Below are 15,024 nucleotides of genomic sequence, written 5' to 3'. Positions count from 1 at the left end.
CCAGTGTTCATTGCAGCATAATTTATAATAGGTGAAAAATTAAAATAGCTCAAGTGTTCAGTAACATTTGAATGGATATACAAAATGTTATGTGTAATACAATGGAATATTATTCAGCCATATAAAGGAATAATATTCTGATACATTCTACAACATGATAAACCTTGAAAACATTAAGCCAGACACAATAGGACAAATATTATATGAGTTCACTTATATGAAATATCTAGAATAGGAAAATTCATAGAGCCAGAAGGTAAAGCAGAGGTCGACAAGGGCTGAGGGGATGCAGGAATGGGGAGTTATTGCTTTAATGGGTACAAAATTTCTGTTTGGGGTGATGAAAAGTTATGGAAAAAGATAGTGGTAATGGTTCTATGATGTTGTGAGTATAATTAATGCCACTGAATTGAACTCCTAAAATGGTTAAAATTACAAATTTTTAATATATATTTTACCACAATTTAAAAAAATCTGTTGCTTTGGTCTTTCACATTAAAATGGTACTACATTTTATAGTTTACAAAAGATTGTCATGATATTTAACCCTCACAGTTCCACGAAGAGGGCAGAATATTTACCATTTCCTGCACCCCTGCCCTACCCCTGCTTTAATGATGATGAACTTGAAGTTTAGAGCGATCATGTGGTAAGTTGCAGAGGTAGCTCTCATACCCAAGTCTCTTCAAGTGCTGATCTCCTAGGGACTCAAACTCTGGGAATTCTTCCATGGCTAGTTGATCTTCAGATTCTTCCAACCTGAGTTGTTGCCATAGACTTTTAGCCTCTGGTTATGACTGGCCTCCAGGCCACCCCTAACTTTGAAGATCTGACCCTCTGACTGAATGATTGTTAAAGGAGTGTAACTTCGGTCAAAACCTGCCTGGAAAGAGATTTAATTTATACCTTCAGAAGATGCACAGGAAGAAGATGCACAAAAAATCAAATGGAGTGGATCTGATGTTTCCCAAAGCTGGGGCAAAAGTTGGGTTAGCCTGGAAAACTTAAGACAGCCTGGGAATTGTAGATCAGGGTCTAATTCTTTTAGGGTCATTGAGAGCCCACGTTACTTCATTCGATTCTCACGAGAATGGAGGGAGAAATGGCAGTAGGAATGTTTTCTCCTTTTCACAGTTGAGAGAAGGTTAAGTGCTTGCTCAAGGTCATACAGTCAGACAGGACTAAGAGGAAAATAGACTCAGGTACCTTAACTTCTAGGTCAGGGCTCTTTCCATTATGCTGCAGCTGGCTGCTTCTAAGAGACCCAAAGCCAATGCCCAGAAAATGCCATGTAGAAGACTGCTGTTACTATTCTAAGTTTAAGTTGGGGGAGGGATGCAGTGGGTACAGCCAGAGGTGGAGTGTGGGGATGCCATCCTGCCATCATGGACATGGAGTCTTTTTTATGGCTTATGCCACTCCAGCTGGCATAAACAAGACATAGCTAAAGATTAAATGTCCTGAACAGTATTAAACCATTAGATTTCTTGACACCATCTCCCAGAATTCTGTCCTGTTTACGTTCTCAATCAAGTTTCTGTTTATCAAATTTCTAAAATGTTCATGAGGAGAGGTCCTCTTCCTGCCATTTGGCAGGGAGCAAATACTCTCTCATATACTCTGGGAAGGAAAAAAATTCCTTTCAGTCCAGAGCTCAAGTTGCCAAGAATAAACTGCTTTACCCCTACCCCTGCCTTGGGTGACCAATTTGTCCCAGTCTGCTTGGGACTTTTCCAGCTGAAAGTCCCGTGTCCTCCTTTTAATCCAGGACAAACTGGGGTAGTTGGTCATCCTACCATGGCCCTGATTTTCTGCATCAGCTCCCCCGTGAATCCATACCTCTTCCATTCCTACATTTAGGGCTAATTTTTGCAAAGTTGATCCTTCTAGGACAGGGGGTTGTTAATAGCAAATAGAAGTCCCATGAGATAGCCTGGGGCAGAGGGAGAGGGGGCTTTCCATGGCTCTCCCAACTTAGGCATGATGGTGTTGATGGGAAGGAGTTCCCTCTTCCTGCTTCTGAGGGTGATGAATCAGATCCTGCAAAATGCTCTGTCCTCACTAGAAAGACATTCTGTGGCTCTATCTACATCTAACCAAGGCAGATGGATTGGTGAACTGGGCTTGATGGCCTTTTGCTCTGTGGGACAAAGAGAGTCCCCATGAAGCTACAGGACAGATTTTTCTGGGTCCTGGGCTTCCTGGTATGAGACTTGAGAGGCTCCTGGGAGTGGAAGAGAGTGGCTGTGGCTGGCTGGAAATGAGAGATATTGGTGCCACTCACTCCTGCCAGGAGGAAATTAGGACTATCCCATTGCCCCAGGGAAAATTTTTAATGTTTTTAGAATAGAACATTCTAGTAAAGTCAAGCAGGGAGCAATTACCTACGACATCAGTCTACCGTAGTAACTGAGAAGATTCAGCACAAACCAGTTTGTCCTTCATTTCTCTTGGCAAAGTAGGTCTGATGACTTTGGCTGGCTTTACCCGACTCAATGCGGCTGGCAGGTTGTCCCAGCAGGTTAGATGAAGCGCTGCGCTAGCCCAGAGGTTAAAGCACTTGCTCAGATGCCCCCTTCCCAAGTGTTCCTATTTCCTTAGGACCGAGTTCTCCTTTCAGGCTTAGATTCGGCCGCCTTTCTCTCCTGTCACAGGGTATTTGCTGCAGCTGGATTTGTTGATTTAAGGCGTGACTATTTGACAGCTCCGGGGGCGAGGGGAGGGGAAGGACATCTAGTAGCATTTCAGCTTCACTGTCCTGCCGGGACCTTCCGTAAAGCAGAAGATGGATGCACTGCATGTGTGCGCAGCGCTTATGGAAGCTGCAGGGAGCAGCGCAGAGTGCAGAACGGGAAGACAGGCGGGGGCAGGGAGATCCGGTGAGGCAGGCCCAGCAGTGCGGATCCCAGCTTGGAAAGCTGCGCGTGGAGGTGCGGCAGGACTGTTGCTGCAATGCAGAGACAGCAGCAGGGGCGGAGGAGGGTTTGTGAGCTCCTAGCTGCGGTGCTGGGACGCAAAGCCCTAATTTGGCAATGCTCAGCGGGTAGGGCTGAAGATGGTGGGAAAGCTGCCTTATTGGGGCTTGTTTGTGGCAATAGGTGGGGGTGTGCAGTGAGGGAGGGAGCGAGGAGGCAGAGGGGAGAGGAAAAGGCAGAGGGGAGAGGCCTTTGAGCTGCTTTGCCGGGGGAGGAATTAAAGCAGCAAGATTCTTCCTTATGATCTCAGCCAGACTCCTCCCCATCTTTGACTCTCCTAAACCATGGCCCACAGCTGCCCACCTCAGCACCTAGTCACTAGCAGAAGCTCTGCTGGAGTCATCATGTTTGGAGATACATGGCAGCATCTCAGCTAAGTAGGCACCTCCATGTTGCACCAATCAGGTGGTTGCCATCCCACAACATTTCTTTTGAGTTTATTCTGCACAAGGTACCAGGCAAGACCTTTCAGGGCATATTCCTGCCCTCTGGGTCTTTCAGGATAATTGTAAGAAATAAGCAAGGGCCCAGATAAATAAAGCATACAGCTGAATATAGTACCTCAAACCCTTGAGGAAGATGCAAAGTGCCATATGTTTTTTTCCTATAGGTTCAAATACCTAACACCTTTCCTTCCAGCTGATTTTCTGCTTTGAAGGAACAAGATATGGGTTATTTTGTATGATCACAGCAATCTGATCAGGTTGTCAACAGGACAAAAGCTGTAGGTACATTTCAGCTTCTGTTCAACTTCAATAATTTTCACTCTCTTTTTGTTCTGGTAGAGAAAACTGGCCTTTAAAATCAGACAGACCTGGGTAGAGATCTTGGCACTGTCATTTACTTGCTTTTTGTTATTGGGCAAGGAACTTCACTGTCAGTTTTCTCATCTGTTAAGTGGGGTTAAATAAAAAGTGGTTAAGAGCACAAGCTCTGAAGTTAAACTGCCTGGGTTTGACTACACAATCTACTACTTATTAACTGTGATCTTAGGTAAGTTGCTGAACCTCCTGGCATCTCAGTTTCTTCATCTGGAAAATGGGGACAATAGTACCTACCTCATGGGGTTGCTGTAATGATTAAATACGTTAATATGTGCATAGAGTTTAAAATAGTGGCTAACAAAGAATAAGTGTTTTATAATAATAATAGTGGCTAATAAAGAATAAGTGTTTTAAAATAATATAATAATTTTATAACAACAATAATTTCATTACAAGGTTGCTGTGAGGTATAAATTAGACAACATACATAAAAGTACACGGAAAATAAATCTGAGTACACGTAATTGCCTCTTTCCTTTGCTTATCATGAGTTAGAAAACAACAGAAGAGCCCTTCTGTACTAACACTCTGAACCACATAACTAAGTCTTATATGGGTAGATAGTTTTTTCTTCTTTTGCTACTGCTACTTTCCTTCTAAGGAAATGGAAACTAAAGTTGACATAGGGAGTGATTATTAATATGATACAGTAGGTTTTAACAGTAAATACAGGAGTTATGCTAAAGTACAATTTTCAAAAAGGTAAAAATCATGACTCATATACAAATATACAATGAATAAATTTCAGACATTCTATTTAACCCATCAATTAATTAGAGAATGTGTAAGATGCTAAAATCTGTTCAAACGAGAATTTGAAGAACACACACACACACACAGCATCAGGAATGTTGAAATGAATTCTCTAATAGATACAAAACTGGTTAATAGCCTATAGTGCCATAAAGTATAATACTTGGAGTTAACTTTTTTACAGGATGGAAATCAATCAAATCTCTACCAGCCAAAATTCATTTTCATTTCTATAGACAAGAATAATTTGCTTTACTATCAGTTTTCTACAAGTTAACTTCTATTCACACAGATCTGTAAAATGGCCTAGTTTATGAAAACAGATGAAGATACATACCCTATAGAAGCAATTAATCCCCAGAGAATCTGCTAGCTGATACCCAGATCTTCACTGAAAAAGGACCCAGTAAAGTCCCTAATAATTACAGATAAATCAAAAGATAAAATATCTCTTAAATTGGAAAGAAGGGATATTTATTTGTGAGAACTACTTACACTTGTAAGTTGACTGTATAAATTGAGGTGAATTTATATTTGTGATGTTACCTCATCAAACACCTTGGGGTTCCTAGGATCAAGACCATCCTCCTTCAAATGTGAGAGTTTAGAGGTGATAGCTGATACTAGGATTGCTAATAGCAGAAGCTGCTTTTGGCCGACAAGCTTCTCAGAGATATTCTATGGCTTGATGACTCTTCTTCCAGAGTCAATGCAGCCTTGAGGGAGAAGTTAAGCCACAGGTCTCCAAGATAGTGGGATAGGAAACCCGAAGTCGGGGTGGGGAAGGGGAAAAGGGAGGCTCAGGCCTCTTGTGGTTTGATCAATGCTAAGCCACTGGGAAACAAAGTAGAATAGCTCTTTTCTCTGACTTCTTGGCTCCTCCAACACTGTCTGCCCAAAGTCCATAAACAATATTTGTATTAATACATTCAGTCTCCATGAAGTAGGAGATGTTTTCTAACTACTTTGGATATAATCATGGGCTAGTAGAAATGTTGAGAGTTGCATGATTCAGACTCCTTGGAAAGTTTTCCCCAGGAGCTCAATGCTGAGTGTGCCCGTACTTTCTAGCAGGGAATCAGCTGTATTTCTCAAAGCATGGTCTGGGAGCCCCTAAATTACAATCACTTTGGGTGTTGCCTCCAAACTGCTGGGCATGAAGTCATTTAAACAATCAGTGGGCCAGACTCTTTCTCATCTCCTTTTTTTGGAGGTGAGACCAGCCAGTTTCTCAGAGACACCACTGGGAGGAAAGAAGGTGACAGAGAAATGTCATAGAGTAAATTTCACCTGGTTTGTGCTACTTGGTGATATAGTACATATACCCTAGTGGTTCTCTAACTCCTGTGTTTGGGGAACCAGGGAGAAGTGAAAGAAAACAGTGGAATCAACCAAATCTGATTTATTCATCAGGAGACAAAGAAATGGTTTCTCTTCCTCTTTTCTTTACTCAGGCCACATAATTAAGTCTAATTAATGGAAAGTGGGTGTAGGGGTTGTTCAGAACATATTTTTAGTTGTCATTACCCAAAGACAGCAATCAACAGGCAGATGAGAGTTATCCCTATCTTACCATAGGAGAGGAACATGGATTTTTGTTAATGAAGGGAAAACGGCAAATGGATATTTGTTGTGGCTTCTCCATCCACGGGTGGCCAACTGGGGTGGAGGGGGCAATGGGATGGAGAGCCAGGAGACACATTTTGTGTCCTGAACTGACACCACCCTGTATCAACTGCCTGCTTTCTGTCAGGAGAGGCTAAGTGCTGTACTAATGTTCTCTTCTCACACTACTGGAAGAGAGGTGAGGACCAAGGGATCTTATTCCTTCCTTCCTCGCGCCAACCTGAGCAAAGATGAGCCTCTAAGTGGCTTTCCCTGAAGTGTGCCAGGCCACTGGGATTTTTAACCAGAAAGGGCATTTCAGGGTATTGCAATTTGGCAGCTTTAGAGATCCACTCTCATTCTGACCTTCAATCTAAATAATTAGTGTCTTCTCATCTAACTAAACGAAGAAGATCTGGGGCAGCATAGGACAGAATTAGAAATAACCCACCAGGAGGTGAGAGCTCAGCCCGAGGAGGACAGCACCTGGCTGTAACCTAAATGGAAGAAAACAAATCAGAGGCGGACAGAAGCCTCCTCAATCTGCACTTGTTGTTTTTCTAAAAAACTGAAAAATGACTCTTTTTAAAAAAAATCCTCATTATTTTATTGACGTATAGTTGATTTACAACGTTATGCCAATCTCTGCTTACAGCAAAGTGACTCAGTTATACACATATAGACATGCTTTTTTTAAAAACATCTTTATTGGAGTATAATTGCTGTACAATGATGTGTTAGTTGCTGCTGTATAACAAAGTGAATCAGCTATACATATACATATATCCCCATATCCCCTCCCTCTTGCGTCTCCCTCCCACCCTCCCCATCCCACCCCTCTAGATGGTCACAAAGCACCAAGCTGATCTCCCTGTGCTATGCGGCTGCTTCCCATTAGCTATCTATTTTACATTTGGTAGTGTACATATGTCCATGCCACTCTCTCACTTTGTCACAGCTTACCCTTCCCCCTCCCCATATCCTCAAGTCCATTCTCTACGTCTGTGTCTTTATTCCCGTCTTGCCCCTAGGTTCTTCAGAACCATGAAAAATGACTCTTACAAACTCCTTTAACAAACAAATAAACCTAGGATGAAATTTCCAGTGCACCTCCTTCCCTGACAGGAATAATAAATTAATCCTAGGCTGCAGCAGCTGCTAGGGCATCACTCAGCTGTTTCCATCCAGTCCCGGGAGAGCCCCTGAAGTCCCTCCTCCCTGCTTCCATGCCAACTCCACTAAATTTAGCTCTTCCAGCATGTGCACAGTCTATATTTAGTACCTGAAAGTCAGAGTTCAGCTTTCAATTCATCAAGCCATCAGTCATCCCTCCATCCAAGCGACACATAGAGAAAAATCCTTCCAAAAGTAGCACTTGCTCTCTACCAGGGGTGGAAGCCATTCTTAGAATGGGGAATTCACTGAGCCAAAGGGGTTTTCTCCTCACCCAGATGGTGTAAGGAGCTCCTGAGAATGCTAGGCACAGAGCCAGGGTGTGGAGTGTGGCTGCAGAGAGCCAGAGGGCAGGGGGAAGAGGAGGGCAGGAAGGAGAGAATGGCCAGCAGGCCCTGCTGCACTCATTCTGTCCCCACTGAAATTGCAGGCAACTGGGTGTGGATGTTGACACCACACCCTACCTTAGGTGTCACTTCTTGGTGGAAATTTGCCCTGAGACCCCTCAAAGAGGATTAAGAGCCCCTCCTCTGCACACAGTATTTCCTCTGCTATGCTCTACAGCAGCTACCCCCTCAAATTATGATGTGCAGATAAATCACCTGGGATGTTGTTAAAATGCGGGTTCCCATTTGGTATATCTGGGGCCTAAGATCTTGCATTTGTAATGAGTTTGCAGGGCAATACTCTGGTAGGGCAGCAGCGGGGCTGTTCTGGGGCAAAGGTGATACCAGGCTGGCCAGTGGGTAGCAAATCTAGATGTTGCCTCAGGGGCTAAGCTTATAAGTTCATGGGTGAAGGCATTATAGGAGGGATGCTGGGAAGGGAGGAAAGTGTCAGGTCTTCTTTTATCTACCCCCACCGAACCACCGTTAGCACCGTGGTTGCAGGTCAGTGGCACTGCACCAAAGTAAAGGAGAGATCCCAGAACATGGAAAAGAAGGCCTGTGTCTGTGGCTCTGAGCAGCTCCTATTCTCCCACCTGGAGACCTCTCATCAGAACAAACAATGCTGCAGGGGTACCTCAATGGGGGGCATCAAAACACAGCTGGGGCTGCTGTGCAGGGGCCTGGGTTTTCCTGCACCTGAGGGGCAGCCCAAAAGATAGACTGTTAACTGCTCTCATAGTATAATCCAACTGGGAGTTGGGAAGAGGTTTCAGGATACTATAAACTAACAACAAAGAGTAGTAAAAGGCAAAATACCCCAGACAATTAAGGAGATTATTTAATTCAGGCTGTTGCAATAGGAAGAACATTCATTAATAAATAATGTCTCAAAGAAAAGGAAGGAGACTTGGCATTATAGGGGTGGGTAAATGAGAGTCTCGAGGAAGGGTCTTATTTCAGAATATTCAAAATATTGGAGGACAGGGTGGTTAATGATTTTAGAACCCAAAAGTTTGGAGGAACAAAAGGATGGAGGAATTTATTAACCTTAGAGTTTTATAGGAACACAGGACTCAGGTAAGTTTCAACCATGTCAGAGTATAAGGTGGTGACTCTAAAGTGTGGTGTGGGGATTGCTATGGGATAGGGACAGACATGAGTACATCAGAGCTCAGATAATCAAGAGGTCTCTGTGGACCAATGTTGGCTGGAAGCAGTGATATTGTGGAGCTGGCTTGAATTGCTCTCAAGAGCTAATTTAAACATACATCGATGGTCACAAAGCACAGAGCTGATCTCCCTGTGCTTTGTGACCACCTAGAGGGGTGGGATAGGGAGGGTGGGAGGGAGGGAGATGCAAGAGGGAAGAGATATGGGAACATATGTATATGTATAACTGATTCACTTTGTTATAAAGCAGAAACTAACACACCATTGTAAAGCAATTATACTCCAATAAAGATGTTAAAAAAAAAAACATACATCGATATTGCAAACTGACTGTTAAACAATTGGTAGTTTGAAATTGGCCATGACGGGGTATTTACACCATGAAAATTGGCAAACACTATAAATCAGTGCTTTTCCTCTGTCCACTCATCTAGAGAGCTGGTTGTTACACATTTGTCAGCATCCCATCGCCCAGAAGGCCCTGTGGAGGAGTCAGAATTTGAAATAGATGTTAAAATTTGGGAAAAGAAGTATCTTATATTTCTCCTCCACAAGTCAGTGCCAGAAAATAGAGGGTTAACACTTATACTCCTTAAACTCCTAAACTAAATACCCAGAGTTGAAATAGAAATAAATTAAGCATTGTTTTAAGTAAGGGCATATGGTCTGAAAAAGAATTTTTATTTTCATTTTAGAATGGAACAGAATTGTCCCAGGAAATTTGTGACATATAGATACAGTACTTGTGTGCCATTCTATTATCCAGAGAATTCTGTTCAACAGATATTTTTTGAGCATCTGTAATCTAGTGATTATGTTATGAGATCTCTAGTGCCTTCTGAATTGTCAAAGCAAGATTACTTTATGTTTCTTATTGTTTAACTCTTGTATATTTTGTGTTTTTATGATTATCTTTTAAAAGTACTACAATTACATCTACTTCCTTTTAAAGGAGAGATTTGATATCCTGCATTATTCAAACATAGCCAACTACATAGCTTGGTATAGGCATGAAGAAAATTGCATGTTGTCATATCAGAGTAGGGTATTCAATGCTTCCAGTGCATTTCCCATTTGAAGGTGGATATACCACTAACCTTATTATCCTTTTACCCTAATCAATTCTTTGGATTCTAGTTCTCTCTCATAAGAAGGATTCATTTGTTCCCCAATTTTTAAAACTACAAACTGTTGAATCAAGTGCGGTCAGAGAAAAGAGCAGGGTTATATTAGGACAAACCTATTCCTGCTACAGAAAAAAAAAACCCTCAAAGTATATATCAAATCCAGAACTCTGCTTTGAAGAAAAAAATAGGAGTTAGCTAGACATAGGAGGTGGGAGGAATTCCAGTAAAAGGAATAGTATTTGGTCATGCCATTGTACTCTAAAGCATTCATTGTTGTCTTAATTGAAACATATATAGGCTTGACATAAGATGAGAGGTGGGATAAAATAAGGAGGAATCAGATCAGAATCAGGCGATAGTCACACCATTTAGGGCTTTGTGGTTTAATCTTACTTGGGAGTTTGAGCTTTACTGTGAAAGCTGTAGGAAACTCTCAAAGGATTGGAATCAGAGCAGTAGAAGCAGTATGGCAATAGGTTGGAGGAAGCAGGATATTGGGGAAAGATGTTAGTCCTTTTTATTTTTTCTTTAACATCTTTATTGTAGTATAATTGCTTTACAATGGTGTGTTAGTTTCTGCTGTATAACAAAGTGAATCAGCTATACATATACGTACATCCCCATATCTCCTCCCTCTTGCCTCTTGTCTCCCTCCCACCCTACCTATCCCACCCCTCTCCGAGGCTGGCAAGATGGTTGGAGGTTCTATTCAAGAGATGTTAAGGAGAAAGCATCTACAGTCTTGGTGATGTAATTGATTGATTGGAAATAGGGATTGAGAGAGAGAGAAGTATAAAAAGATTCAAAGGTTTCTGTGTCTAAAGACTGAATGGATAGTGTACAATTTGCCAAGATAGGGAATGCAGGAGGATTTTGAACAAATACATTTAACATGTATTGGTGAAGAGCATCTTGGGGCAAATTTGCAAGCTTCTTATAATTCCTTATCTCTCTAATAGCCTGCTATATTTCAACAGTAACATGACTTAAGCTGCCTTCATGGTGGTTAATTATGGGTATATGTTAATTATGTGTATAAGTCAAATAATATATGATTAGGAATGAACAAATATGAATCTGTATACTAGTAAAAACCTCCACAGTAGCTAACCTTGTTTAGCTGACTTACTGAGTCATCGGCATGCTCATCTGAATTCCACTGACTGCCATATAGTGTCTTTTAATATCACTCGGGCATTCTTAAACTTCCATTTTGTGATGAAAAACTTTAAATATTTATTTTATTGATTGATGTTTGAAAAATAACAATGGAAACATGATATTATTGTTTTTAATAAAATGAACTCACTGGAATCCATTTTTGAACCTTTGGGTTTTGCCAACCGCCATTTTGGAAACATTGATATTCCTCATTGTGATAGAGACCTGACATCAATTAGAATATGTGCTCCAGAGCTCTAATATCGAAAACTATTTTTTAAAAAACAAAATTCATCCAGAATTGAATTGTTTTAATGTACTAGTATTTGTTTGTTAAGAATTTGATATTGATTTTAAAATACATTTCTTCCTCAATGAGTGCGATCAATATGAGTGAAATTTTCAAATCACATGGATCACTTTGTTACCTTTGACTTTTAACCCTGCCACCAGCGAGCTTACCTGCGTTGAACCAATCCTTTCCTTGTTTTCTGCTTCATTACAATGGAAGTTCTACCTCCTGTCAGAAGCTGCCTCTTTCAACTGAACCTCCAGGTTCTCATCCCTTCTGCTTCCTCTGGGGCCATACACTATCCCTTTCTACTGTATCTTCAACCTCTTCCTTTCTAGTAACTACCCTTAACATGAAAGTATGCTCACATCTATTCTACCTTATGGAAGAATTCCCATTCAAGCCTAAGCCACCTGCATCTACTCTTCTGTTTTATTTTCCTTCTGTTCACAGCCACATTTCTTGAAATAGTAGTTTATTCTGGCTGCCCATTTTATCACCTCTAATTAACTCTTCAACTCATAAGGTTTCTGTTTCCACTACTTCCTTGAAACTACTCTTATTATGTTTATCTCTGTATCACTAAGTCTACAGGCCACTTGAACTATAATAAGGAGCTTGGTTTTTTTCTCTGAGGTTGGAAGCCATTGGAGAGTTATGAACAGAAAAAAATGACATAATGTAACATATTTTATCAAGGTCACTCTGAAAGGTGCAAATGTGAAGGCAGGGACACCTGTTAGAATGCTATTAAAATAGTATTTGTGAGGTATAATGGTGACTTGAATACTAATATGGTAACAATGTAAATAGTGAAAAATGGTCAGATTCTGGGGATGTTTTTTAAGATAGAGTTGATAGGATTTGAAGATGGAGTGGAAATTGAGTGTGAGAAAAAAATAGGAGTCAAGAGTGATTCCAAAGTTTTGACTTGAACAAATGAGAGGATACCAGTCAATTCTATTCTTTCAAGTTGTGCATCTCACAGAAAAAACTCAGACTATCCTGCTGTCCCACTGAAAATGGGAAGGACTTTGGATTTTACTCTGAGTGACATGAGAAACATGGAGGTTTTTGAGCAGAGGAATGACACAAGCTTACTTACATTTTAGAAGATCACTCTGCTGATTAGAGAATAGATTATAGGGAACACGGATGGAAGAAAGGAGATCAGTGAGACAGTTTTGCAATAATGCAGGAAAGACACAATTGTGGATGGAACCAAGGTGGTGACAGTGGAAGCAGTGAGATGTAGTCAGATTCAGGCTACTAATTGAGAGAAGAATTGATGTTTTGTTGATATGAGGGATGAGAAGAGAAGAGGAGTCAAGGATTACTCTAAGATCTTGTCTTGAGCAACTGGAGGAATGGAGTCACTACCATTTACTGAAATGTGAAAGACTACAGGACAAGCAGGCTCAAGGATGGGATGAGAAATTAAGAGTTTATTTTTTGGCATGATAAATTCGAAAAGACTATAAAAAAACCAAGTGGAAATATTAACTGGCAGCTGTATTCACAAGGCTGGTGTTCACATGAGAGATTAGGTCAGAGTTATAAAATAGAGAATTATCAGCATAGACATGATATTTAATTCTATGAGACTGGAGGAGATCACCAAGGGAGTGAATATAGATGCCGAAGATATCTGAAGGCTAAGCCCTGGTTCTATGTACATTTGGATGCCAGGGATATAAGTAGGAACTAACAGAGGAGATTGAGAAGGAGCAGTCAATGAAGTAGATAAAGAAGCAAGAATGATGTTCAAGAAAAAATATTTCAGGAAGGAAACTGTGATCCTTAGGGTCAAATGCTGCTGTTAGGTCAAGTAGGATGAACTGTGAGAATTCAGCCCTGGATTTAGCTTTGAGGGTGTTAGTGTTTGTGTGTGTGTGTGTGAGGGATTGAACATATTGACAAGACCAGTTTTTAATGCATGCTGAGAAGGAAAGTCTGATTGGAGTGAGTTCAAGAGAGAATGGGAGTAGTGGCAGGGAAGACACCACATATAGACAACTCCTTATGATGGTTGCTACAAAGGGGAGCAGAGAACTAGGGCAGTAGCTGAAGGCAGAAGTGAGGTTGAGAGATGGGCTTAAAGTGAGATAAATAACAGTGTGTTTTTATGCAGGTAAGAAAATTTATTATGTGGGAAAGAGATGAGACATTGGAGGGAGCAAAATCCTTGAGGAGGTGCCAGAGGATGGGACCCAGAGCACAATATAGGGGTTAACTTCAGCGAGTACCATGGATAGTTCATGCATTGAAACAGGAGATAAAACAGCTCATAGGTAGAGCTGCCAGTAGATTGTTAGGCAGCAGCATGTGGAAGATCTTTTCTGATTGTTTCTAATTCCCATGGGAAATAAGAAGCAATGCCATCACTTGAGAATGAGAGGAGTTGTTGGAGGTTTAAGGAGAGAGGAGAAGGTGTGAAATTCTTGTCTAGGAGAGATGGAGACTGAATAAACTAAGGATAATAGGATGGGGAGGATCACAAAGAGCCTCAGGTAGGTTAATGATCATCCATTGAAAGTGACACCAGTTAGCATGGTTGTGCTTTTTTTTCCAGTTAGGCTGAAGGTTCAGGGAGGAAAGGGTGTACCCTCATCTCCCTTCCTTTTCTCATTTTTTCTTGCAGTGCAAAAAACTCCCTTCCTTTTTTCATTTATTCTTGCAGTGCAAAAACTCTTGAAGCTCTTGGCTCTTTGTTTCCAAACTCTGATTCCAGATGAGAGCTGGGGCTTAAAGAGAGACAGATCTTTCTCTGGAATGTCTGTTCTTCCTGCCAGTCATCATTCATCTGGCAGACCAGCTTTTGACTGCACTGGTATTTTAAGCATCCAAATGTGTTCTACGCCAGCCTGGCAGCCATTCTATGCAATCCACGTCACTGGTCACTGCCTTTTACACCAGAAGGGACCTAGGGACCTTTGGAATCCTCAGTCAGCAGAGCCTGGTCTGAATTGCAATGGAATCCATTTGGTCAGGGACACTAATAGACTGGATTCGCAGGTGGGTAGATATGGAATTTTTGTTAAAGGGAAGAGGGGTGTCAGAGAAGGAGGCTGCTGGGTAGGAGTAAAGTTTGGATATGATTTAAATAAAATAGGCTTCAAAGAAAACGTTCTTCCCCTGACTGCCACCCCTGCAAAAGCTGCACAAAGTAAATGAGATAAGAGGTTAGCCTATAACCTAGATTCGTAGATATGTATTGATGCCCTCATCTCTGTATCCTGGGAGTGATTACTTCATTTATACCCATAAAGTACCCAGAACAGTATCTGGCAGATAATAAAGCTCAATACATATTAGAAAACATAATAATAATACTGTTATAATACTATTATTATTTTACTATTATGCCTTGACTAGGGCTGAGTTGCTTCTTGCTTCTGTGTCTTTTTCTAGACCATGAAGAAAATCTTATTTAAATAAGCAAGAAAAATTAATAGAACTGATTAACTTGGTTCTTATACAAGGATGATATCCCCATCTCTGAAACACAACAAAGATGTGACGTGAAGTAACATTTTGAGTAGTGGGAAGACATGG

The sequence above is a fragment of the Eubalaena glacialis genome, chromosome 3 (genome assembly GCF_028564815.1).
Source record: "Eubalaena glacialis isolate mEubGla1 chromosome 3, mEubGla1.1.hap2.+ XY, whole genome shotgun sequence".
Lineage (NCBI taxonomy): Eukaryota > Metazoa > Chordata > Mammalia > Artiodactyla > Balaenidae > Eubalaena > Eubalaena glacialis.
This window is presented reverse-complemented; position numbering follows the sequence as displayed.